This window comes from Carcharodon carcharias, assembly GCF_017639515.1.
Source record: "Carcharodon carcharias isolate sCarCar2 chromosome 27 unlocalized genomic scaffold, sCarCar2.pri SUPER_27_unloc_1, whole genome shotgun sequence".
Classification (NCBI taxonomy): Eukaryota; Metazoa; Chordata; class Chondrichthyes; order Lamniformes; family Lamnidae; genus Carcharodon; species Carcharodon carcharias.
The window spans coordinates 457,256-481,866 of record NW_024470624.1 but is presented as its reverse complement, the minus strand read 5'-3'; the positions used below and the strand labels follow the sequence as shown (position 1 = coordinate 481,866).

The 24,611-nt window shown below is 44.2% G+C and overlaps 1 pseudogene; it reads left to right on the top strand.

The window, feature by feature from the left end:
* The first annotated feature begins 3,205 nt into the window (after positions 1 to 3,205).
* Positions 3,206 to 22,817, top strand: LOC121273569 (annotated as a pseudogene).
* Positions 22,818 to 24,611: the final 1,794 nt, after the last annotated feature.

Sequence of the window (24,611 nt, the reverse complement as noted above, 5' to 3'; positions counted from 1 at the left end):
CAGCCCCTGATATCAGTTGTGAATTCGTTGGTGTCTCTGCAGGCTGGATAACTGAGTGAATCCCTTCCCACACTCAGAGCAGGTGAATGGCCTCTCCCCAGTGTGAACTTGCTGGTGTGTTAACAGGGTGGACATCTTAGTGAACCCCTTCCCGCAAACAGAGCAGCTGAATGGCCTCTCCCCAGTGTGAACTCACTGGTGTTCCTGCAGGGTGGATGAATGAGTGAATCCCTTCCCACACACACGACAGGTGAACGGCCTCTCCTCAGTGTGAACTACCTGGTGTTCCTGCACGTTGGATAACCGACTGAACCCCTTCCCACAAACAGAACAAGTGAATGGCCTCTCCCCAGTGTGAACACGATGGTGTCTCAGCAGGTTGCTTGACTGAGTAAATCCCTTCCCACACTTAGAGCAGGTGGATGGCCTCTCCCCGGTGTGACTGCGTTGATGAGTTTCTAACTCAGATGGGGTCTGGAATCCCTTCCCACAGTCCCCACATTTCCACGGTTTCACCATGGTGCGCGTGTCCTTGTGTCTCTCCAAGTTTGATGATCAGTTGAACCCTCGTCCACACACAGAACACGTGTACAGTCTCTCCCCGCTGTGAATGGTGTGATGTTTTATCAACTGCTTACAACTGTTTAAAGTTCTTTCAACAGTCAGTGCAATGGAACACTCTGAATTGAGTGTGTCTGTGTCCCCTTCTGGGTTCAAAGGCCGATGATATTCAGGTCCCAGTGAATGAAGATATAATGTTAGATCTTGACGTGAGTTAGTTTGGGATTTCTGTCAGAAAATCCTCCCCTTGCAGTCACCTGTAAAAAGTTTAGAAAAATCATCATTATCAGGACAGCATAGAAATTCAGAAAAGACAATCCTAGTTTCTGTGAAACATTCTTTCCCCTCTCGTTACCCATAAACCGTAAATGTCCATCCCACACTCTCCCTCCGTTCTCACTCTGCTGTACCTAATATACACCCTCCCAATTCTCCTAAAGGTGCTGACTCACACTGATCGACAGATCCATGCTCACTGCTTCCTATCCAGTGCCCAGAAACAGATTGCAACTCACTATCTATGACGGCCGTGGAAGCAGAGGCAATCAATAATTTCACAAAATATATGCTCAGTGGACTAAAAATGTGTGCAATATACAGGACTGCACTACGTGATGAGAGATACCTGGGGGATGTGAGGGAGAAATTTGTTTGGGCAGCGAGGGGACATGATCTGGAATTCACTCGCTATGAGGATGATGGAAGCAGAGAGTGATTTCAAAATGAAATTGGATGGGTACTTGAAGAAAATAACCTTGCAGGGGAACGGGATATAGAGGGGGAATGAGAAAAGAAATGGAAAGGGGGAAACATTGATTTCCTCACAGATGTTGCCCAGAGGAGGAAGTTTTAGTCTGAAGCTCATTGTCCAACTTCCGCTTTGTGACGTCCACAATGGAACCTTGCCTGAATTAGCCAAAAGAAATCACTGCTCCGCGGTGACGTCCTCGGGTTCCAGTCTGCAGGCCAGGCGCGCGGACAGGGGTGCCCCACCCCCATCCATTGTTTCCCCTCCCCCTCCACCTCGAGCCAAGGTTTCCAGGCAACCGGCTCACAGCCCCGGCCGTAGCGAGAAGCAGCTCGGAGAGCTCGGGAGAGGGGAAGCTGCGCATATGCGGGGGAGAGCACGCCCCCTTCCCGCAATGCTGAGGGGCTGACCAATGGGAAGAGTTGGAGGACCGGAAGGACTCTGGTCCTCCAGCCAATCAGAGCGCGGGCTTTGTGTGAATGAAGATTGAGCTTCACACAGATGAAAACTTCCTCCTGTGTCCAACATCTGTGAGTAAAACATTTTCTTTTCTCCTCCTTTCCATTTCTTTTCTCATTCTGGGGGAAATTGTTGACTTGCAGGAACTGAAGGGAAAGGAAGTGAATCCAGGGAGGGTGCAGACTCTGGAAAGGTTGGCCCAGGTCTCTCTCTCTCTTAAAGACATTGACATCCTTTGCTCCCTCAGCTTGACACATTTATTTGTCTGGCTAAAAGGATGGTCTCTTTCCTAATGTTCACAATTAAAGGGGTGGTTTCCCCAGGAGATGGCTGACACTTAAGGGGACAGTAAATTAATACAGGACAGTGATATGTCTTGTGTTGTTAGATGGTACATATTAGATATATTGTTTGAGGTTCTGTAATAAAATTCATTGATTTTTTTTATAGTCTTGTAATATAATACTGGAGCGACACTATATATTTCATGTTATAGAGTCAATACAACATAAAAGGAGCTCAATCGGCAACTCGAGTCCATGCTGACTCTCTGTAGAGCAATCCAGACAGTCCCGTTCTCCCTCTATATCTCCGTTTCTCTGCAAGTTTATTTCCTTTGAGTACCCGTCCAATTTCATTTTGAAATTCTCTGCTTCCACCACCCTCGTGGAGAGCGAGTTCCATGTCATGACCGTTCGCTACCTAAATGAAGTTCTTCCTTGCATTGCCTGCATCTTAACCCAGTGAAAGAGTCCTGTGGATTACACCCATTTTAAGTCCAGTGATACAGACGTATTTCCATTCGGTGAGCAGCTCAAAGAAGATGCATGAAAATTTTCATGTCTTTATGTCCTGGACACAAAGTGATGAGCTTGGACCTGTTGATCATCAATCAGCACCTTCAGGAGAATTGGGAGGGTGCATATTAGGTACAGGAGAGTGAGAATGGATGGAGCATGTGTGGGACGGAGATTGACAGCTTTTTGGGAGAGAGGAAAAAATGTTCTATAGAAACTAGAATTGTTGGTTCTGAATTTCTACCCTGTACTGACAATGATGACTTTTATAAATTCCTTTTATAGAAATTAGAAGCGGAGGATTTGCAGACAGAAATCTCAAACCAAATGTCAGGCCAGAATCTGACAGAGTCACTTAATTCATCAGGACCTAAATATCATTGACTTTTGTATCTAGGAAGAGAAATGTTTGTCCGCATCAAAAGGTTTTAAACATCAGTGTGACTGGAAAAGCACCGAGACTCTCACACCTGAGTGAGAGTGTTCCAGTGCATTGACTGTGGAAGGAGCTTTAACCAATTACACAGTGTAAAAAAAATCATACCATTCACAGCAAGGAGAGTCTGTACACATGTTCTGTGTGTGTGGACAAGGCTTCAACTGATTGTCAAACCTAGGAATACACAAGGAAGCCTGCATCATGGAGAAACCGTGGAAATGTGGGGACTGTGGGAAGGGATTTCGGTTCCCATCTGAGCTGGAAACTCATCGACGCAGTCACACTGGGGAGAGGCCATTCACCTGCTCAGAGTGTGGGAGGGGATTCAGTAATTCATCCCATCTGATATCACACCAGCGAGTTCACACCGGGGAGAGGCCGCTCACCTGCTCCGTATGTGGAAAGCGATTCACACACTCAGCGAATCTTCTGAAACACCAGCGAGCTCACACTGGGGAGAGGCCATTCACCTGCTCTAATTGTGGGAAGAGATTCAAGGATTCATCACATCTGCTGACTCACCAGCGCATTCACATTGAGGAGAGGCCGTTCACCTGCTCTGAGTGTGGGAAAGGATTCAAAGATTCATCACATCTGCTGATACATCAGCGCATTCACACTGGGGAGAGGCCGTTCACCTGCTCCGAGTGTGGGAAGGGATTCAAAGATGCATCACACTTGCAGTCACACCAGCGAGTTCACACTGGGGAGAGGCCATTCACCTGCTCTGTGTGTGGGAAGGGGTTCAGTGAACAGTCCAACCTACGGAATCACCAGCGAATTCACACTGGGGAGAGACCGTTCACTTGCTCTGTTTGTGGGAAGGGATTCACTCAGTCATGTAACCTGCTCAAACACCAGCGAGTTCACACCAGGGAGAGGCCATTCACCTGCTCCGTGTGTGGGAAGGGATTCAGTGATCCATCCAGCCTGCTGGCACACCAACGAGTTCACACTGGGGAGAGGCCATTCACCTGCTCGGAATGTGGGAAGGGATTCACTCGGTCATCCAGCCTACTGACGCACCAGCGAATTCACACCAATGAGAGGCCGTTCACCTGCTCTGAGTGTGGGAAGGGATTCCCTTATTCATCCCACTTGCTGAGACACCAGCGAGTTCACAAGTGATTACAGGGGTTGGATTCTGCTGCTATTGATGCTGTTCATCACATCCAGGACTGAACCATATTCATTCTGACACTTGGTGAAGTGGGAGGGCTGGAGGGTTTCTTTCTGCTGGACTGGCCGGTCTCGCGACTTTGCTTCCAGTGGGCTGATGCTCTTTGAACCTTATTGTGAATATATTGATTCATATTTCATATGGATCATCATATCAAAGAGTCTCTTAAAGGTAAAAGCTATTTAGTTTGCACCTCTGTTTGGAACTTCCCAAAGTGTGCCACATTGCCATGGAGATGGGCTGCACCGCTTCGAAGCTCTTTTCTTCTATCTACCTGTAGAAGCTCTTGTTGTTTTTTTTAAATGCATTTCTTGCTGATTTACTTTCATAATTAATTTTGTCCCTCTTCATGAGTTTTTTAGTCATCCACTGCTAGTTCCTAAAAAATTCACAATCCTCTGGCCCACCATTAGTTTTTGCAGCTTTGTATGCCTTAGTTTTTGATTGGATACTCTCCTTGAGCACCTTTGTTAACCACGGGTGGTTCATCCTTCTCATCGAGTCCTTCTTTTTGACCAGGATAAATTTTTGCTGAGCGTAATGAAATATCTGCTTAAATGTCTGCCACTGCGCATCCACTGACCTTAATCTATTAACCCAACCTGCTTTAGACTACTCTTTCTTCAGACCTCTGTAATTGCCTTTATTTCAGTTGAGGACACTGGCCTGAGACCAGAGTTGCTCACCCTCAAACTAAATTTGAAATTCTACCAATATGTGATTGCTGCCCCCTAGACGATCCTTAACTATGAGATTGTTTATTAATCCCACCTCATTACACATTACTAGATCTAAAATAGTCTGTTCCCGGGTAGGTTCTACGCATATTGCTCTAAGAAACAATCCCTGATGCACTCTACAAATGCATCTTCCATGTTACCCCTGCCAATCTGGTTTGTCTGGTCAGTATGCAGATTAAAATCACCCATGATAATTGCAATGCCCTTCTTGCATGCCTCCATTATTTCCTGATTTATACTTTGTCCTACAGTGATGCAACTCTTTGGGGGCCTATAGACGACTCCCACCCGTGATGTCTTCCCCTCGCTATTCCTATTTCCACCCAAACTGACTCCACATCACAATCTATTGCACTTATATCACTACTCACCACTGCACTGATACCTTCCTTTATTAACAAAGCTACCCCACCTCCTTTTACTTTTTGCCTATTTTCCAGGAACATCGAATACCCTTCAACTTTAAGTCCCCAAGTCTTGGTCGCCCTGGAACCACATCTCTGTAACAGCCATCCAGTCATATTCATCTATTTCTATTTGTGCTGTCAACTTATCTACCTTGTTACAAATGCCGCGTGCATTCAGGTAAAGGGCCTTAAGCTTTGACTTTTTAACCAGTAATACTCATTGTGGTTCTGATTTCCGCTTAACTCTTCTGCTTATCTTTCCTGCCCTTTCCTGTTATACTTGCATTATCGTTCACCTCTTCACTACCCTGCACCCCTGCTCTCTCGTTTCTTGTTGATTTTTTAAACTTCCCTTCAATTGAACTCTCACCTCTATTAATTAGTTTAAAGCCCTATCTACAACCCTAGTTATACAATTCGCCAGGACACTGGCCCTAGCATGGTCCAAATGAAGCCCGTCCCAACAGAACAGCTCTCTCCTTCCCCAGTACTGGTGCCAGTGCCCCAAGTGCCAGTGCCCCATGAATTGGAATCCATTTCTCCCACACCAATCTTTGAGCCACACATTTACCTCTCTGATCTTATTTACCCTATGCCAATTTGCACGTGGCTCAGGTAGTAATCCGGAGATTAGTACCTTTGTGGTTCTGCTTTTTAATTTAGTCCCGAGCTGCTCGTAGTCCCTCAGCAGAATCTCTCCCGGTCCTACCTAAGTTGTTGGTACCTACATGGACCACAACAATTGGATCCTTCCACTCCCACTCCAAGTTCCTCTCCAACCCAGAAGAGATGTCCTTAACCGTGGCACCAGGTAGGCAACAGAGCCTTTGGGCTTTCCTGTCTTTGCTGTAGAGAACAGTTTCTATTCCCCTAAATATGCTATCCCCTATTACTACTATATTTGTCTTTTCTCCCCCCACTTGAATGGCGCTCTGTACCACGGTGTTGTGGTCAGTTCGCCCATCCTTCCTGCAGTTTGTGCCCTTATCCACACCAAGAGCAGGAACCTCATAGCTATTGGACAAGGGCACTGCCTGAGGCTCCTCCAAAGCTAAATTTTGGATCCACATACCTGCCTCACTCGCAGTCACACCCTCCTGTCCCTGACCATGGTCCAAATCTGCTGTAATTAATCTAAGGGATGTTAAGCTTGTTTTGGACAAAGAAATAGACAAGTTTCAAAAAAATATTTTGGATTGGGGGAGAGCGGATTTCAGTAAAATAAGGCAGGATCTGGCCAAGGTAGACTGGGAACAGCTACTTGTGGGGAAATCAACAGAGGAACAGCGGTGGGGGGGGTGGGGGTTCAAAAAGGAAATGGGGAGGGTACAGGCTCAAAATGTTCCCTCTAGGGTGATAGGAAGTAGTAACAAGCCCAGAGAAACATGGATGACCAGAGAGATTCAGGATATGATGAGAAGAAAAAGAGAGGCTTTTAGCAGGTACAAGGGAAGCAAATCAGCGGAGGCATTAGTGGAGTATAGAAAGTGCAGGGTAGAGCTTAAGAAAGCAATTTGGAGAGCAAAGAGGGGATATGAGAAAGGTCTGGCTGGTAAAAGTAGGGAAAATCCCAAGATTTCTATAAGTATATCAATGGGAAGAGAATGACCAGGGAAAGAGTAGGGCCCATAAGGGACCAAGGGGGCAATCTATGGGTGGAGCCAGAGGACATCGGTAGAGCGTTGAATGCATACTTCACATCCGTCTTCACCCAAGAGAACGAGGATGAAGGTATTGAAATTAGGGAAAGAGACGGCAAGGTTCTTGAGCAAATTGATATAGGGAGTGACAAGGTATTGGAGGTGTTGGCAGGCTTAAAAGTGGACAAATCTCCAGGTCCTGATGATTTGTGTCCCAGAGTGGTGAGGGAGGCAAGGGAGGAGATTGCAGGGGCTCTGACCCAAATTTTTAATTCCTCTCTGGCCACAGGGGAGGTATCAGAGGACTGGAGAACAGCTGATGTGGTTGCGCTATTTAAGAAGGGTTGTAGAGATAAGCCAGGGAACGACAGGCCAGTGAGTCTCATGTCAGTGGTTGGGAAACTTTTGGAGAAAATTCTGAAGGAGAGAATCTATCTTCACTTGGGGAGGCAAGGTTTGATCAGGGATAGTCAGCATGGCTTTGTCAGAGGGAGGGCATGCCTAAGAAATTTGATTGAATTTTTTGAGGAGGTGACCAGGTGTGTAGATGAGGGTAGTGCAGTTGACGTAGTTTATATGGATTTCAGCAAAACCTTGACAAGGTCCCACATGGGAGAATTACAAAGAAGGCAAATGCACATGGTATACAGGGTAATTTGATAAGGTGGATTCAAAATTGGCTTAGTTGTAGGAGACAGAGGGTGATGACAGAAGGATGCTTTAGTGACTGGAAGCCAGTGTCCAGTGGCGAGCCACAGGGATCTGTGCTGGCTCCCCTATTATTCATCATTTATATAAACAACATAGATGACTATGTGGGGGGGTAGGATTAGTAAGTTTGCGGATGACACAAAGATTGGCCGGGTGGTTAACAGTGTCTTGGGCTACAGGAAGATATAGACGGCATGGTCAAATGGGCAGATAAGTGGTGGATGGAATTTAACCCTGAAAAGTGTGAGCTGATACACTTTGGAAGGAGTAATTTGACAAGGAAGTATTCAATGAACAGCATGGCACTAGGAAGTTCTGAGGAACAAAGGGACCTTGGTGTGTGTGTCCATAGATCTCTGACGGTGGAGGGGCATGTTAGTGGGGTGGTGAAAAAGGCATATGGGCCACTTGCCTTTATCAATTGAGGCGTAGATTACAAAAGTAAGGAGGTCTTGTTGGAGTTGTACAGAATCTTGGTGAGGCTATAGCTGGAGTACTGTGTGCAGTCCTGGTCACCACATTATAGGAAGGATGTGTTTGCACTGGAAGGGGTGCAGAGGAGATTCACCAGGGTGTTGCCTGGGATGAGGTTGGATAGCATTGTGTTGTTTTTGTTGGAGCAGAGAAGACTGAGGGGTGACCCGATGAGGTGTACAAGATTATGAGGGGCATGGACAGGGTGGATAGGGAGCAGCTGTTCCCCTTAGTTGAAAGGTCAGTCACAAGGGGACACAAGTTCAAGGTGAGGGGCAGGAAGTTTAAGGGGGTGTGACAAAAAATCTTTTTACCCAGAGGGTGGTGATGGTCTGGAATGCGCTGCCTGGGAGGGTGGTGGAGGCGGGTTGCCTCACATTCTTTAAAAAGTACCTGAATGAGTACTTAGCATGTCATAACTTGCAAGGGTATGAGCCAAGTGCTGGTAAATGGGATTAGGTAGGTAGGTCAGGTGTTTCTCACGTGTCGGTGCAGACTCGATGGACCTAAGGGCCTCTTCTGCACTGTGTGATTCTGTGAACTATCTCCTGGTACACAGTGTCCAGGTAACTCTCCGCCTCCCTGATGCGCCACAGTGTCCGCAGCTCGGACTCCAGCTCATCAATTCTGAGCTGCAGTTCCTCAAGCAGCCAACACTTGCTGCAGATGTGGTCACTGTGGATCGTACCGGTGTCCACCAGCTCCCACATACTACAGCTACAACACATCGCCTGCCCAGTTGCCTTCTAATTAATTAATTAATTAGTTAAATATTTTAAGAGTGAATTTCTTGACTGTAGTCTTCAGCTACAATAACCTCACCTGATTTTAAACCAGTTGGCCAATCAAAAGAGACACGGAAGAGATACCCACCAATCACCTACCTGTTTTCCTTTTGACATCGCACTTCAGCTCTGACAGGTCCTCCTCTCGCACTCTCCTCTAGGTGCTGCTGACAGCCTGTGCCATGGTCCTCCTCTCACACTCTCCTCTAGGTGCTGCTGACTGTGTGTCCCAGGGTCCTCTTCTCACACTCTCCTCTAGGTGCTGCTGACTGCCTGTCCCAGGGTCCTCCTCTCATATTGTCCTCTTGGTACTGCTGGCTGTCTATCCCAGGATCCTCCTCTCACACTCTCTTCTCGGTGTTGCTGACTGCCAATCCAGGGTCCTCCTCTCGCACTCTCCTCTAGGTGCTGCTGACTACCTGTCCCAGGGTCCTCCTCTCACACTCTCCTCTAGGTGCTGCTGACTGTGTGTCCCAGGGTCCTCTTCTCACACTCTCCTCTAGGTCTGCTGACTGCCTGTCCCAGGGTCCTCCTCTCATATTGTCCTCTTGGTACTGCTGGCTGTCTATCCCAGGATCCTCCTCTCACACTCTCTTCTCGGTGTTGCTGACTGCCAATCCAGGGTCCTCCTCTCGCACTCTCCTCTAGGTGCTGCTGACTACCTGTCCCAGGGTCCTCCTCTCACACTCTCCTCTAGGTGCTGCTGACTGCCTGTCCCAGGGTCCTCCTCTCGCACTCTCCTCTAGGTGCAGCTGACTGCCTGTCCCAGGGTTTGAAAATGTATTTTCATTTTCTCCACGTGTGTTGCAGAGATAATTTTCCTGTAATGACTTCTCAGGTTCTGAAACCTACCCCCACACATTTTTGTACAAATATGATGGAATCTCACCAGTGGTGATTTGATTAATCCTGGGAATGTACACTTAGCATGGTGACTTTGGATATGTGAGAGTGTGTGTGTGTGTCTGTTGTTTTAAAGAAAACTTCTGTTGCCAATTTATGTTTATCATCTTTTTGTTCCAATTTTAATACTGTAGTGTCTGGGAAATTAATCTTTTCTTGATTGGTTGAGATTTGGATCTTTATGGATGGATGATGATTATTAAGAATGTGGACAAAATCCTCAAATTCTGACTCACTATGGGACCAAACTCCCCTCATATCATCAAAGGATACAACGGGATATAGGTCGGTTGGAAACTTGGGCGGAGAAATGGCAGATGGAGTTTAATCCGGACAAATGTGAAGTAATGCATTTTGGAAGGTCTAATATAGGCAGGAATTATACAATAAATGGCAGAACCCTTAAGTGCATCAACGGGCAGAGGGATCTGGGTGTACAGGTCCACAGGTCACTGAAAGTGGCAACGCAGGTGGATAATGTAGTCAGGAAGGCATATGGCATGCTTGCCTTCATAGGCAGGGGTATTGAGTATAAAAGCTGGGAAGTCATGCTGCAGCTGTATAGAACCTTGATTAGGCCACACTTGGAATATTGCATGCAATTCTGGTCACCACATTACCAGAGGGATATGGAGGTGTTGGAGAGGGTGCAGAGGAGGTTTACCAGGATGCTGCCTGGTCTGCAGGTTATTAGCTATGAGGAGAGGTTGGAGAAACTTGGATTGTTCTCACTACAGTGACGGAGATTGAGGGACAACTTGATAGAGGTTTACAAAATTATGAGTGGCATGGACAGAGTAGATAGAAGCTTTTTCCCAGGGTGGAAGAATCAATTACTAGAGGACATAGATTTAAGGTGAGAGGAGAAAACTATAAAGGTGATGTGCGGGGCAAGTTTTTTACGCAAAGGGTAGTGAGTGTCTGGAAATTGCTGCCAGAGGAGGTGGTGGAAGCAGGTACGGTAGTGGTTTTTAAAAGGCAGCTTGACAAATACATGAATAGGATGGGAATAGAGGGATATGGACCCCGGAAGTGCAAAATGTTTTAGTTGACGGGCAATATGATCGGCCCAGGCTTGGAGGGCCGAAGGGCCTGTTCCTGTGCTGTACTTTTCTTTGTTCTTTGTTCTTTGATCTATGATAGTGTAATGGTTTCCTGGGACTTTTTTTTAAAAACTGTTTCCTCCCATTCCGCCAGATATATATTTTAGCATACGATGGTGCAAATATTTTTTACCCATCACCATCCCTTTAACTTGAAGATAATCTTCTTTGTTAAATTCAGAATCATTCCTGGTTCATCCTAGGTGTAATAATCAGATTATAATTATGTCTGGTCTATCCAGTTGTGGATATTTCTCGAAGGCATTTTGAACAGCCAGAATTCCTCAATAATTTTCTATATTTGTGTGTAAACTGTCAATGTCCATGGTGAATAGTATGCCAACTGGGGTTATGGTAAGTGAATTCACTATTTCTACAAAATGACATGTATCTTGGACATTTGTGGACTAAGGAGTTTAAATATGAGTCGATGTATTCTGCTATTTTGTGTGATTCACAACCACAATCCAAAATAATTGGTCTACCTGGAGGTATGTGTCCTGCTATTGTCCATGTATCTGGATGTTGATGTATTTTGGGAAGTATGTAACTTTTTTGTAGGTGTGGGTGCTGTCCCCTTAGATTCTCCATTTGTTTCTGATTCATGTATTTGGAATTTTTAAGTCTTATCAGTATGTCTGTAACCTGGTATTGTGTTTCTTGATATATGGGTTTAGTCAATTTGGGATAGTGATTTGTATTTTTCAATTGGCTATAAGCTTCAAAAGGTATTGTTGTCGATCCACGATAACAATGTTGCTGCCTTTGTCCGCTGGTTTTAGAACAATATCTGTGTGGGATGTTAATTACCCAAGTGCTTGTTTTTCTCTTCTCTGAGGTTTTGTTTATCCTTTCAATGGGGAATCATCTTGGTTTCTGATTGGGTTGTTTTGATGAAATGAAATATTTTTGGGTTTATTTTACTTTTCAGTGGAATCCAGTCTGATTTGGGTGGAAATTGTTGCCTATCTGAGATTGAGACACTGAAAAAGTCTCAAAGTTTAATTTTTCTGTAAAATGTGTCTGTGTTTGAATTTGGATATGATGCTGTTTCACTACCGGAACTAAAGTTAAGCCTGTGTTTCGGACTTTTTCCTGTATTAATGTGGGTTTAAATGTTTTAGAAATGTTCATTATTGTTTCCTTTAGATTTAGAGGCTCCTTTTCTAGCGTTTGATTCCCTTTTAGGTTAAACACTTTATCCAGCTGTTGATAATAGAATTAGTTGTGTTTTGAGTCCAATGGATGTTGTCAGATTCTACTCCAAAGGATATATTTGGTTTTGCTGGGATATATGTTTGTTCTTTAATATATTGGTTTAATTCCATGATTGTGTCCTTTGGCGATTGTGGGAGATTTTTACTGTAGTTTAGTTCAGGGATCCCAGTCTGGGCATTTGGAAATTCATTTTTTGCCCTTTTTAATAATATTTGAAGTAGTTTAATTGCCGTGAGAGGTGTTTGAGTTTGGTTATTTATTCCAACTGAAATTATTACTTGTTTAATGTTTGGGCAGCAGTGTAGTTTATCTAAGATCGCCGTCACATGTATACATTTGGCTGCTGGGAAGCAATCAGTTTGAGTTATTGTACTGGGGCAATTGTGAATCCTGGAGAGGTTGGAATCCCCCTATTATTAGTATCAGTTTCCCTGGGATTATTGTCCAGATTCTATTTTTTTGGTTTGTATTTGGGGTATTTTGTGACTGTGTTTATTGTTTTACTTTGTTGGCTAGGTCTCCATTTCGATGTTGTGGTCAGTGAGTTAGATGACTCATATTTCTGGTCAGGTATTTGTATTTCATCGGTCTCACTACCTTCAGAGCTTTGAGCCACATCAGACCAACCTGTTGCCTGGATTGGGATCTTTAATGGTTTCATTCGATTCCAACTTGTCTGTTCAGGTGTTGAAAATGTTTTGGGGGGTGTGGGTGGGGGAATCTCTAAGTTCTGTGGGGTCTGTTCGGGTGCTTGGCTCAGGATCAGCAAGTATTGTTCGATATGTTATGTTCACTGGTCCCATTAGCGCTGTCAAGATTTCAATTCATTTCAATATCACTGGGAACCCCTCCCTGTGGCTGGAGTGGACCCAACTCCAGAAAAGGGGACTCCACAGTTTGTATCGGAGTCACCGATGGTTTGATATTGTCTGTTATTCTCTGTAAATGTGGCTGACTCCAGTCTCCACCCCCAGAGGCCCATGTATCGGGTTCATTTTTATTGGTTACTGCTCTGATCGGTGTTTTGGGCCGCGCTCCCTTCCTTAGGTACATGTTAGGGTCTGTAATTGACCTCGGGCCGATGGGAATTGGATTTTACTTTGTCTCACTGGGGTTGATGGTCTCGAATGGTTTCCCATTATTTCATGGTAGGTTGGTGGTCCCCTTGGAAATTTGATACAAAATGGATTGGTTGGCTTTTTGTGGCTTTGGTATGAGGAGTTTTTATTGGAGGTTTAATATTTTCGGGTTTGGATGCTTGCATTACGTGTTTTCTGGTTTGGTGTTTAATTGTATCGAATTCCTGTTCTTGTAATGGAAGTTGTTTTGTAATTAAGTCGTCAGAATATATTTTTTTCACAAAACCATTCATTAGATTGACGGAGGCAATTGTGGAAGGACTGTTTGTGATGTCAGTTCTGGCTCTGATTTGTTTTCTGAGTCCGGACATATCTTCCTTTCTTGGAACAGAGAAAGTCTCGGTGTCACGAGGACTGCTGTGGAGAATCATTGTCTGAGGTGAATTTGTTGGATTATTTTGAATCCTTTTTGATGAAGCCTGACCCATTGAGTGCTGAGACCTTGGCAACTCAGGCTCTGGGGTTCCAGGCCCGTCTTCCAGCTGTTCACTGGTGGTGTGGTTGGAAGTGTGCTTCAGCCATTCACGCTCTGGGACAGCGCCTCACCCTGACCCATCACAACAGGACACCTCACTTTCCCAAAGCAGGCACAAATATGGTTTTTAAAATTTCATTAATTGTTCTAAAGCCAAATTTTTCTTTCAGTTTCTTTTTATCCCAGTTCGATGCCTTTGAAACAGCTTCCTCCAATCTATTAGTTTGAATGGTTTCCTTCTGTTTATTATCTCGTTCCTTTCGATTTGTTGTGGAATGCTCAGTGAGGATTCGTCTCGTTTCGCCGGCCCAATTTTCTCAATTTTTTGCCAGTGTTTTTGTGGTTTCCTCTGTGAGGTTCGCAGGTTTTATTGATCGTGTTAATTGTTCTGCTTGTCTCCTAATTCCCTTCTGGGCACCTTCTTTTTCTTCCAATCACATTAAACGGTGGATCATTTAAATCATTTTATATATTAGTCTTACTGACATTGCAAAATTCTCTTTTGGGTCAGGGGGAATGGAGATGGAATTCATCCCCATTGTAGAGTTCACCTTGCCTTGGAGGCCTGTCCAGGAGATTGATGAGAAGGTTATAGTAGGGAAATCAGGATGTTTGTTAGTCTGGTTTTAATTATGTTTTTTAAAAAAGGATAGAGAACAAAAGGAGACAAAAACGGAAATAATCTTAATAAATTGAGAAAAGTTTTTGACCAAAATATTTTGTATATATTCGAATACTAAGAAACCAATTAAAATGGGACCCACCCTTAAAATCGATCCAATCTGCTGCTAGAGTTTGTTGGACTTTTCTGTTGAGGCCGGCTTTTTGTGTTATAAAATTCTTTTCTCCGATGGGACTGAGCTGCCCCAATATGGTTCAGGGTGTTATTCGAGGATGTAGGTTTCTTCTGTTGAGGACGGTCCTTGTGTTTCAGAATTTGCTCCTTTTCTGAGGATGCTTTTTCCGGTCAGGATGATCTTGCCAGATCGACAGTTCTTCATTATGGAATCAAATAAAATAGCAATCATCTTTTTGGTCTCCTTTGCTGAGGGTGACCTTCTGTGTTTCAAAAACTGCTCCTTTCCTGAGGGTGTTTGTGTAATGTTCCAAAATTTACTGAAAACGATGCTGATGATACGATGATTGAGAAATTACTTGGATTCAAGTTTCCTCCACTGAGGATAATTCACTGGGGCTTATTTACCTCTTCTGAGGTTATATTTCCAACACGTTTCATAATTTCTATTTCTCTGTCAATTTCTATTGCTTCATCAGGGAAAAATTCCACAAATTCCAACTCTCAACCGCAGTGAGCAAAACAAAACACTTCAGTGATTAAAAGTCTCAATGTGGAAAGGTGTGTTTTTGTTTCTTTTCATCTAATGGTAAAAAATTCAAGTTCTTACTGACTGGCTGATGACAAACAGCAGTCTCGGATGATTCCAGAAAAGTCCAGGCTCCAAAGAAATGTTCCAGAACATTCAGGAAAGATTCAAATTCCAAATCTCACACTCGTGCCAACAGTTCAAACAAACATTCTCATCAGCAGTCACATCACTCTTTATATTTATTTATTTATAGATATATACTTTTCTGCTCTTTAGTGACAAGGTTAGGTTGGAGAAGCTGGGATTGTTCTCCTTGGAGCAAAGGAGGTTGAGGGGAGACTTGATAAAGGTGCACAAGATTATGACAGGTTTAGATAAGGTGGACAGAGAAAAGGTTTTGGGCAGGAGATGCAGGGGGATATGAGGAAGAATATTTTTACACAGCGAACGGTGATGACCTGGAACTCGCTGCCTATGAGGGTGGTGGATGGAGAGACAATGAACGATTTCAAAATAGAATTGGTTGAGCAATTGAGGAAAATAGACTTGCAGGGCTTTGGGGATAGAAGGGAGCACTGGGACTGACTGGTTTGTTCTACAGAGAGTGGGCACTAATTCGATGGGCTGAATGGCCTCCTCTGCCGAATGACTCTTTGGTCAAAAGAGAGAAATTTCAGCTGCTCCAATCTCTCCAGCTGACTGAAATCCTTCATTCCTGGTGCTATTCTCATAAATCTCCTCTGCACCCTCTCTAAGAACTTCACATCTTTCCTAAAGTGTGGGGCCCAGATGTCGGGTTCCATTCTAGAGGGATAGAATTGAAAAGCAGTGAGGTTATGTTCAATTTGTTTCGAATAATGGTTAGACTATAGTCAGGATATAGTGTGTTTGGAGTTTTTCAAATTATGTGAAAGACATGGTTATTCCACAAAATTAAGACTCCATCTTTATTAGTGATGTTGATGTGGGGGCCGAGTGTAATATATCCAAATTTGTGGACAATTGGCCAAAAAAATGCATTCCTTTCACATCTTTCATGACCTCCTAAAGTGTTTTACAGCCGATGAAGCACTTTTGAAGTGTAGTCACTGTTGTAATGTAGGAAACTGGAGGTAGGGATGGGTAATCAAATTTAATTTAAAAAATCCATCACTTTCACACTGTATTCACTGTTATAAGTAACAAGGTCAAGGAAACCTTTTAACTCTCACATAAGACTTCCTGCAGCTGTTCCACACCCTGTAACTTTTCTTCATTAACAATATATTGATCTTGTATTAAAAGCCCAGTGATGAAACAGGTAATTATTAAGTAATGAAATTCAGTTATACTGGGTTTTACAAAACTCAAGACACAGTGACCAACATTAGATGTGATTCCGTGATTGAACAACATTTGCTAAACAATCCTGAATGTTCTGAGATTTGTGCTGACCACCAGTTTAAGATTGTCAGTTGGGCTCGCAGTGTGACACACTCAGGTGTACTGGAAGCGACATTAATACACAGGGCCCTGCTCTTGGCAGACAGAACATGGACACACTTTCGCCTGTTTCAACTGAACAAAACAGATGACAACTGGTTCATTCCCCAGGTGAATGCCTTGACCAATCAGTCAACATGCCTGGTTTGAATTTAAACAAAGCTTGGCGGTTAACTGTCACTCATCAGTTGACTGCTGCATTCTCCATGGCAAAGCTTCTACCAGTCAGTGTCCACTTTCCAACCAATCAGCACCCTCTTCTCATGAAGTATAAATTGTTGTTCCCTTTACATTTGGTATTCTTGCGAATGTCCTGATGAGTGCAAGATGAAAAGCTCCGACATCTCTCTTTTTTCTGCAATTAATGTTTTAATTAACTACCAGTCAGCAGCAGATGATTGAATAAGTATTGAGCCTTAATTTAGTGACAGTTAATGAATCAGAAGTTATTGTAAAAGAGTGAGTTTTATTTGCAGTAAAAATGTAAAACCTTAATTTCTGTGTATGTAAAGAATGTGCAATGAAGATAAATGTAAGAGAGATCTTCAAACTCTGATTAGCCTCAAAATTTGAATCTGAATAAGGGATCGTATAGAATCAGATAAAGATAGTATGAAACAGTTCTATTGTCTAAGATAATGAGAGACAGTGGTGTAAATAATTGGGGATCGATTAAATTAATCTAATCACCAAATTGACCAATTGTCATGTTACAACAGGCCCAACTCTGACGTGAGGTAATGGTCACTTTGGGGATAAAAGTAGAGGTTCTGAAGGTCTCCCTTGCTAGCCAAGTACTGAAGACTCCCGAGGCCAAGTTCCAAGGAAATTACTGTCAAAGAAGGAGCCAGAGAGGGTTACGCTTCTACAGACTGATCACCATTTAAGTTGTAAAAGCCAATGTCTTAAAGTTATTAAGTAAACATTTTTCTTTTAATAAACTTCTTTTTAAATTTACTATCCAGAGAATTCTGCCTTTGCTTTAATTGGTTAAAGTCTTGTCTGAACCGAAGTGAATTTATTAAATGGCAAGTTGCGGGAGACTGAAATCAATTAAGTTTCAGATAACAAGATAATATAAATCTTTAATTTAAAAACTTGCATTTCTATAGTGCCTAACCTGACCACATGACACCCCAAAGTGCTTTACAGACAATGAAGTACTTTTGAAATGTAGTCACCATTCTAATGTAGGAAAGGCTGCAGCCAATTTGCACACAGCAAGATCCCACAAACTGCAATGTGAGAATGAACAGATGATATGTTTTTATTGAGGTTGATTGATAAATATTGGCCAGGGTACCGGGGGTAACTCCCCTCTTCTTCGAAATAGTTGCCATGGGAACTTATAAATCCACCCAAGATTGCATTCAGGTTCGCATCTCATCCAAGGATAACAACTCTGACAGTGCAGTACTCCCTCCATGCTGACACTTGGAATGTTGGATGTGATTTTTGCTTTCAGGTCCCTGGACTGGGACTTGAACGAACAGCCTCCTGACTCAGAGGTGAAAGAGTGATCCATTGAGCAATGGCTGACTCTATAAGGCAATACAAGATTTGAAAGGGAAAGTTACTGTCAAACTAGTCCCCTTCCGGTATTTATCCAATTCCCTTTGTTGCCATTGAGGCCATTCAGCCCATCATGTCTGTGCTGGCTCTTTGAAAGAGCTACTCAATTAGTCCCACTATCCTCCCCTTTCCACATGAGCCCTGCAAACTAGTCCCCTTCCAGGATTTATCCAATTCCTTTTGTCGAATCTGCTTCCACCAGCCTTTCAGGCAGTGCATTCCAGATCACAACACCTCACTGTGTAAAGACTTATCTTCCTCATTTCCCCTCTGGCTTTTATGTCAATCACCTTCAATCTGTATCCTCTGGTTAACAAACCTTTTGTCAATGGAAACAGTTTCTCTTTATTTACTTGATGGAAGCCAATCACGATCTTGAACACCTCTATCACATCTCCTCTGAGCCTTTGCTGCCCTAAGGAGAACAACCTCTCCAGTGTGTTCACATAACTGAAGTTCCTCATTCCTGTCACCGTACTAAATCCCTGCACTCTTTCCAAAGCCTAAAAATGGGGTTAATTTCTCGAGAAATAGCTTTGAAAAGCAGGGAAGTCATGTTAAATTCGTATTGAGCCTTGATTGGATCAGACTTGGAATAGTGTGAACAGTTCTAGGTCTCCATCATTATAATAAGGACAGAGGAGAACTCGAGAATGTGCAGGAAAGATTCACAAGGACAATAGCAGGACTGAGAGTGTTTAAGTTACAGTAAAGATTGAACAGGCTGGGGCATTGCTGTCTTGAGAAGGGAAGGCTGAGGACTGACCTGATCGAGCACTTTAAGATTAAGAAGGGAGGCAGCAAGCTTTACATCATCAAGTTATCACTGTCTGTACAGGATAGAAATTCAGAACTCATCATGTTAGTTGTCATAGATTATGTGAGAGAGAATCCTCCTCCCTCTGCAACGACAAATCTCCGTCCCCCACACACTCCCTCCACCCTCTTGATTGCAACCCTAATTAATCCTACGTTCCTCCTCCTAATTTGTTCCATAATTCTCCTCTCCGAAAGGGACGTTACAATCAAATCCAGTGACTACCCACATATACTTTCTGTCAGGGCGGAGTCACTGCGCCCCCCACCCCCACTTTCCATCCCTGTCCCAAGAGTTAGGAGACTAGGCTCCGGATGAATAATGGCGGCCGGGGTTCCGAGAACACACGGCGCTGGGGAAACGGCTCCATCTGCCGCGAAGGCGGGCGGCCCGGGACTGCGCATGTCTAAGGGAGCGGAGAAGATGCGCATGTGCGGAGACTGGCTTTTCCACATTGGCTAACTGCTCAGCCGTCACGTGGGTCAAAGGTAAAAACGAAAAAACTGCGGATGCCGGAAATCCAAAACAAAAACAGAATTACCTGGAAAAACTCAGCAGGTCTGGCAGCATCGGCGGAGAAGAAAAGAGTTGACGTTTCGAGTCCTCATGACTCGAAACGTCAACTCTTTTCTTCTCCGCCGATGCTGCCAGACCTGCTGAGTTTTTCCAGGTAATTCTGTTTTTGTTTTGTGTGTCAAAGGGTCTCCCACCCACGCGAAGGCTTCCGCTGCCTGGGGATAGACCAATGGGAATACTTGGAGGACCAGAAGGACTCTGGTCCTCCAGCCAATCAGAGCGCGGGCTTTGTGTGAATGAAGATTGAGCTTCACACAGACTAAAACTTCCTCTTGTGTCCAACATCTGTGAGTAAAACACTTTCTTTTCTCCCCCTTTCCATTTCTTTTCTCATTCTGGGGGGAAATTGTTGACTTGCAGGAACTGAAGGGAAAGGAAGTGAATCCAGGGAGGGTGCAGACTCTGGAAAGGTTGGCCCAGGTCTCTCTCTCTCTCTTAAAGACATTGAGATCCTTTGCTCCCTCAGCTTGACACATTTATTTGTCTGGCTAAAAGGATGGTCTCTTTCCTCATATTCACCATTAAAGGGGTGGTTTCCCCAGGAGATGGCTGACATTTAAGGGGACAGTAAATTAATATGGGACAGAGATATGTCCAGTGCTGTTATATGGTACACATTAAATATATTATTTCTGGTTAGGAATAGAATCCATTTATTATTATTTCTACCTTTTTAATATAGTACTGTGTATATTTCCAGTCATTTCCAGCAGCAGCAGCTCACCACCACCTTTTCAAGGCCAGTTAGGGATGGGCAATAAGTTCTGGACTCGCCAGTGATGCCCACATCCGATGAATAAATAGAAGAGTCATTGCAGTACAGAAGGAGTCCATTCAGCAACTCGAGTCCATGCCGACTCTCTGTAGAGCAATCCACTCACTCCCATTCCCCCTTTATATCCCCGTTCCTCTGTAAGTTTATTTCCTTCAACTGCCCATCCAATTCCATTTTCAAATTCATGATGTTCTCCACTTCCATCACCCTAGGCAGTGACTTCCAGGTCAGGACCACTTGGTACCTAATAAAAGGTCTTGCTCACATCCACCCTCTATCTCGAATCAGGGAAAAAACAGTTTACATTTTGGTCCACTAAATAAAGATGTAGCTGAGCGAGCTGCATGAAAATTTTTAGGTCTTTGTATGCAGGAGAGGAAATGGTGAGCATCGATCTGATGATCACTGTGAATCGGCGGCACCTTCAGGAGAATTAGGTGTAGCAGAGTGAGATTGGAGGGAGAGTGTGTGGAGCGAGAGAAGAAAGAATGTTCCATAACAACTAGAATTGTCTGTTCTGATTTTCTACCCTGTCCTGATAGTAATGACTTTGTAAACTCCTTTTACAGGCTATTAGAAGGGAAGGATTTTAGACAGAAATCTCAAACCAAACATCATGTTAAGATCTGACAGAGTCGTTTCATTCATTGGGACCAGAATATCGTCGGCCTTTGAATCTCCCATTTGAAATCTTTGTTTCTTCTGTCTGCTTCAAAAAGATTTTAAACATCAGTGGAACAGGAAAAGCACCGAGACACACACCCAAGTGAGAGTGTTGCAGTGCATTGACTGTGGAAAGCGCTTTGACCAGTTACACATACTGAAAAATCATTGCACCATCCACAGTGGTGAGAGACTGTACACATATTCTTTGTGTTCGATGCTTTAACTAATTGTTCCACCTGCAGAGACCCAAGGACATCAGCAGCATGGAGAAACTGTGGAAATGTGGGGACTGTGGGAAGGGATTCAGATCCCCATCTAAGCTGGAAACCCATCGACGCAGTCACACTGGGGAGAGGCCATTCACCTGCTCCGAGTGTGGGAAAGGATTCATTCAGTCATCCCATCTGCAAACACACCAACAAGTTCACACCGGAAAGAGGCCATACATGTGCTGTGTGTGTGGAAAAGGATTTACTTAGTCATCCCATCTGCAGACACACCAGCAAGTTCACACCGGGGAGAGATCATTCCCCTGCTCTAAGTATGGGAAGGGATTCACTCGGTTATCCCACCTGTTGACACACCAGCGAGTTCACACCAGGGAGACGCCGTTCACCTGCACCGTGTGTGGACAGCGATTCACTCAGTCATCCAGCCTGCTGAGACACCATGCCAGTCACACCATTAAGAGACCCTTTAAATGCTCTGACTGTGGGTGTGGCTTCAAAACTGCTGTGGTTCTGATGGCCCACCAGCGCATTCACACTGAGGAGAGACCGTTCAGCTGCTCTCACTGTGCAAAGAGCTTTAGAACATCATCCAGCCTTCAGACACACCAGCGAGTTCACACTGGAGAGAGACCAATCACCTGCTCTGAGTGTGGGAAGGGATTCAGTGATTCATCCAACCTGCAGAAACACCAGCGAGTTCATAACTGATTATAGGGATTGGATTCTGCTGTTGTTGCTGCTGTTAATCATCTCCAGGACTGAACCATATTCATTATGACAGTTGGTGAAGTGGGAGGGTTGGAAAGTTTCTTTTTGCTGGACTGGGCGGTCTCACGACTTTGTTTCCAGTGGCTGATGCTCTTTGAGCCTGGGAGTGCACACGTTCAGCAGAGCTGATCAAGTCCATTTCTTTTATCCTGGAGAGTAAATAGTGTTTTTCCTACCACTACAGGTAGATCTAATATAAATATATTTGTCTCTGTTGGCTCAGTTGGTCTCTGTCAGTATTTATGCTCCACATGAGCCTCCACCCACCCCTCTTCATCTCCCCCATCAGCATATCCTTCTATGCCTTTCTCCCTCATGTATGTATCTAGCTTCCCCTTAAATGTATTCATTCTATTCACCTCAACCACTCGCTGTGGTAGTGAGTTCCACATTCTCACCACTCACTGGGCAAAGAGGTTTCTCATGAAATCTCTATTGGATTATTGAACCCCTTCATAATATTAAAGACTTTCATCAGGTCACCCTTCAGTCTTCTCTTTTCTAGAGAAAAGCAGCCCCAGCCTTTCCTGAGGGTTAAATGCTCTCAGTTCTGGAATTACTCTTGTGAATCTTTGTTGCCCCTTCTCCAGTGCCTCTCTTTCCTTTTTCTAAATGGAGATCACTAAGTCATTGGGGCAGAGGAGGCCATTCAGCCCATCATGATCAATGCCGGCTCACTGCAGAGCAAACCAGTTAGTCCCATTTCCTCATTCTATCCCTGTTGCCCTGAAAATTTATTTCCCTCAAGTACCCATCCAGTTTCCTTTTGAAACCGTTCACTGTCTCTGCTTCCACCCACCTCGCAGACAGCGAGTTCCAGGTCATCACCACTCACTGTGTAAAAATGTTCCTCCTAATGTCCCCCCCATATCTTTTCATTTTCATTCTTTTATGGGATGTGGGTGTCACTGGCTAAGTCAACATTTATTGCTCAACCCTAATTGCCCCTTGAGAAGGTGGTGTTGAGCTGCCTTCTTGAACTGCTGCAGTCCATGTGCTGTAGGTACACCCACAGTGCAGTTAGGGTGGGAGTTCCAGGATTTTGACCCAGTGACAGTGAAGGAACGGTGATGTAGATATATCTCCTGTACAAAACCTTAAATCTGTGTCCCTCCTCATCTTTGTACCATCAGCTGATGGGAACAGCTTTTCTTTGTCCACCTTATCTAAACCTGTCATAATCTTGGACACCTTTATCAAATCTCCCCTCAACCTCCTTTGCTCCAAGCCTCTCCAACCTAACCTTGTGGTTAAAATCCCTCACCCCTGGAACCATTCTGGTAAATCTCCTCTCCACCCTTTCAGGAACCCTCACATCCTTCCTCAATGTGGTGACCAGAACTGGACTCAATACTCTAGTTATGGCCTAAACCGAGCTTTATAAAGGTTCAGCAAAACTTCCCTGCTTTTGTTCTCAATCCCTCTATTTCTGAAGCCCAAGATCCCATGTGGTTTGCTAATTCCTCTCTCACTCTGTCCTGCCACCTTCAATGATCTCTGCACATGAACCCCCAGGTCCCTCTGTCCCTGCTCACTCTTTAGAACTGTGCCATTAAGTCTACATTTCCTCTCCCTATCCCCTCTGCTAAATCACATCACCTCCCACTTTTCTGTAGGAAATTCCATCTGCCACTTCAGAGAATGTTAAGGGGAGATTTAAGTGTTAAACTAAACATACAAAGAAGAGGAGGCACTGCTTTCTTTAATATGTCACCCATAATTGAAGATGATCCCCTCCCTTTCAATGCACACGAGGCCCATAGTGCACAGAAGGAGGCCATTCGGCCCATCGTGCTCCTGCTGGCTCTTTGAAAGAGCTGTCAAATTAATTCCATCGACCTGCAATTTTCTTTTCCTTTCAAGAATCTGTCCCATTCCCTTCTGAAAGATACAGTTGAATTTGCTTCCAGCGCGTTTTCAGGCAGTGAATTGCAAATCACAACAACTCGCTGTGATTTTAAAAACAAAACAATTGCTCATCTTGGATGTGGTGTGTTTGGATTTTCAAAATGCGTCTGGAAAGGTGTCAAACAGGAGGTTTATACACAAAATGAGCTCTCAATCTCTATGAGTGATTTCAATGAGGGACCGAGTGTAATATATCCAAGTTTGCTGACAATTAAACAAGGACTTGCATTCCTATTGCACCTTTCACGACCACAGGACGTCCCAAAGTGCTTTACAGCCAATGAAGTACTTTTGAGGTGTAGTCACTGTTGTAATGCAGGAAACAAAGCAGCCAATTTACACACAGCAACATCCCACAAACAGCAATGTGATCATGAGCAGATGATCTGTTTTTAGTGAAGTTGATTGAGGGATGGATGTTGACCAGGACACCGGGATAACTCCCCTGCCCTTCTTTGAAATAGTGGCCATGGGATCTTTCACATCCACCTGAGAGGGCAGACAGGGCTGGCTGTTTAATATCTCATTTGAAAGAAGGCACCTCTGACAGTGCAGCACTCCCTCAGTTCTGGCACTGGGAATGTGGGCTTATGATTTTTTTTGTCAGGTCCCAGGTGTCGGGTATGAACCGACAGCCTCCTGACCCAGAGGTGAGAGTGTTACCCACTGAGCCACGGCTGACACTATAAACAATACAAAGTTAGAAATGG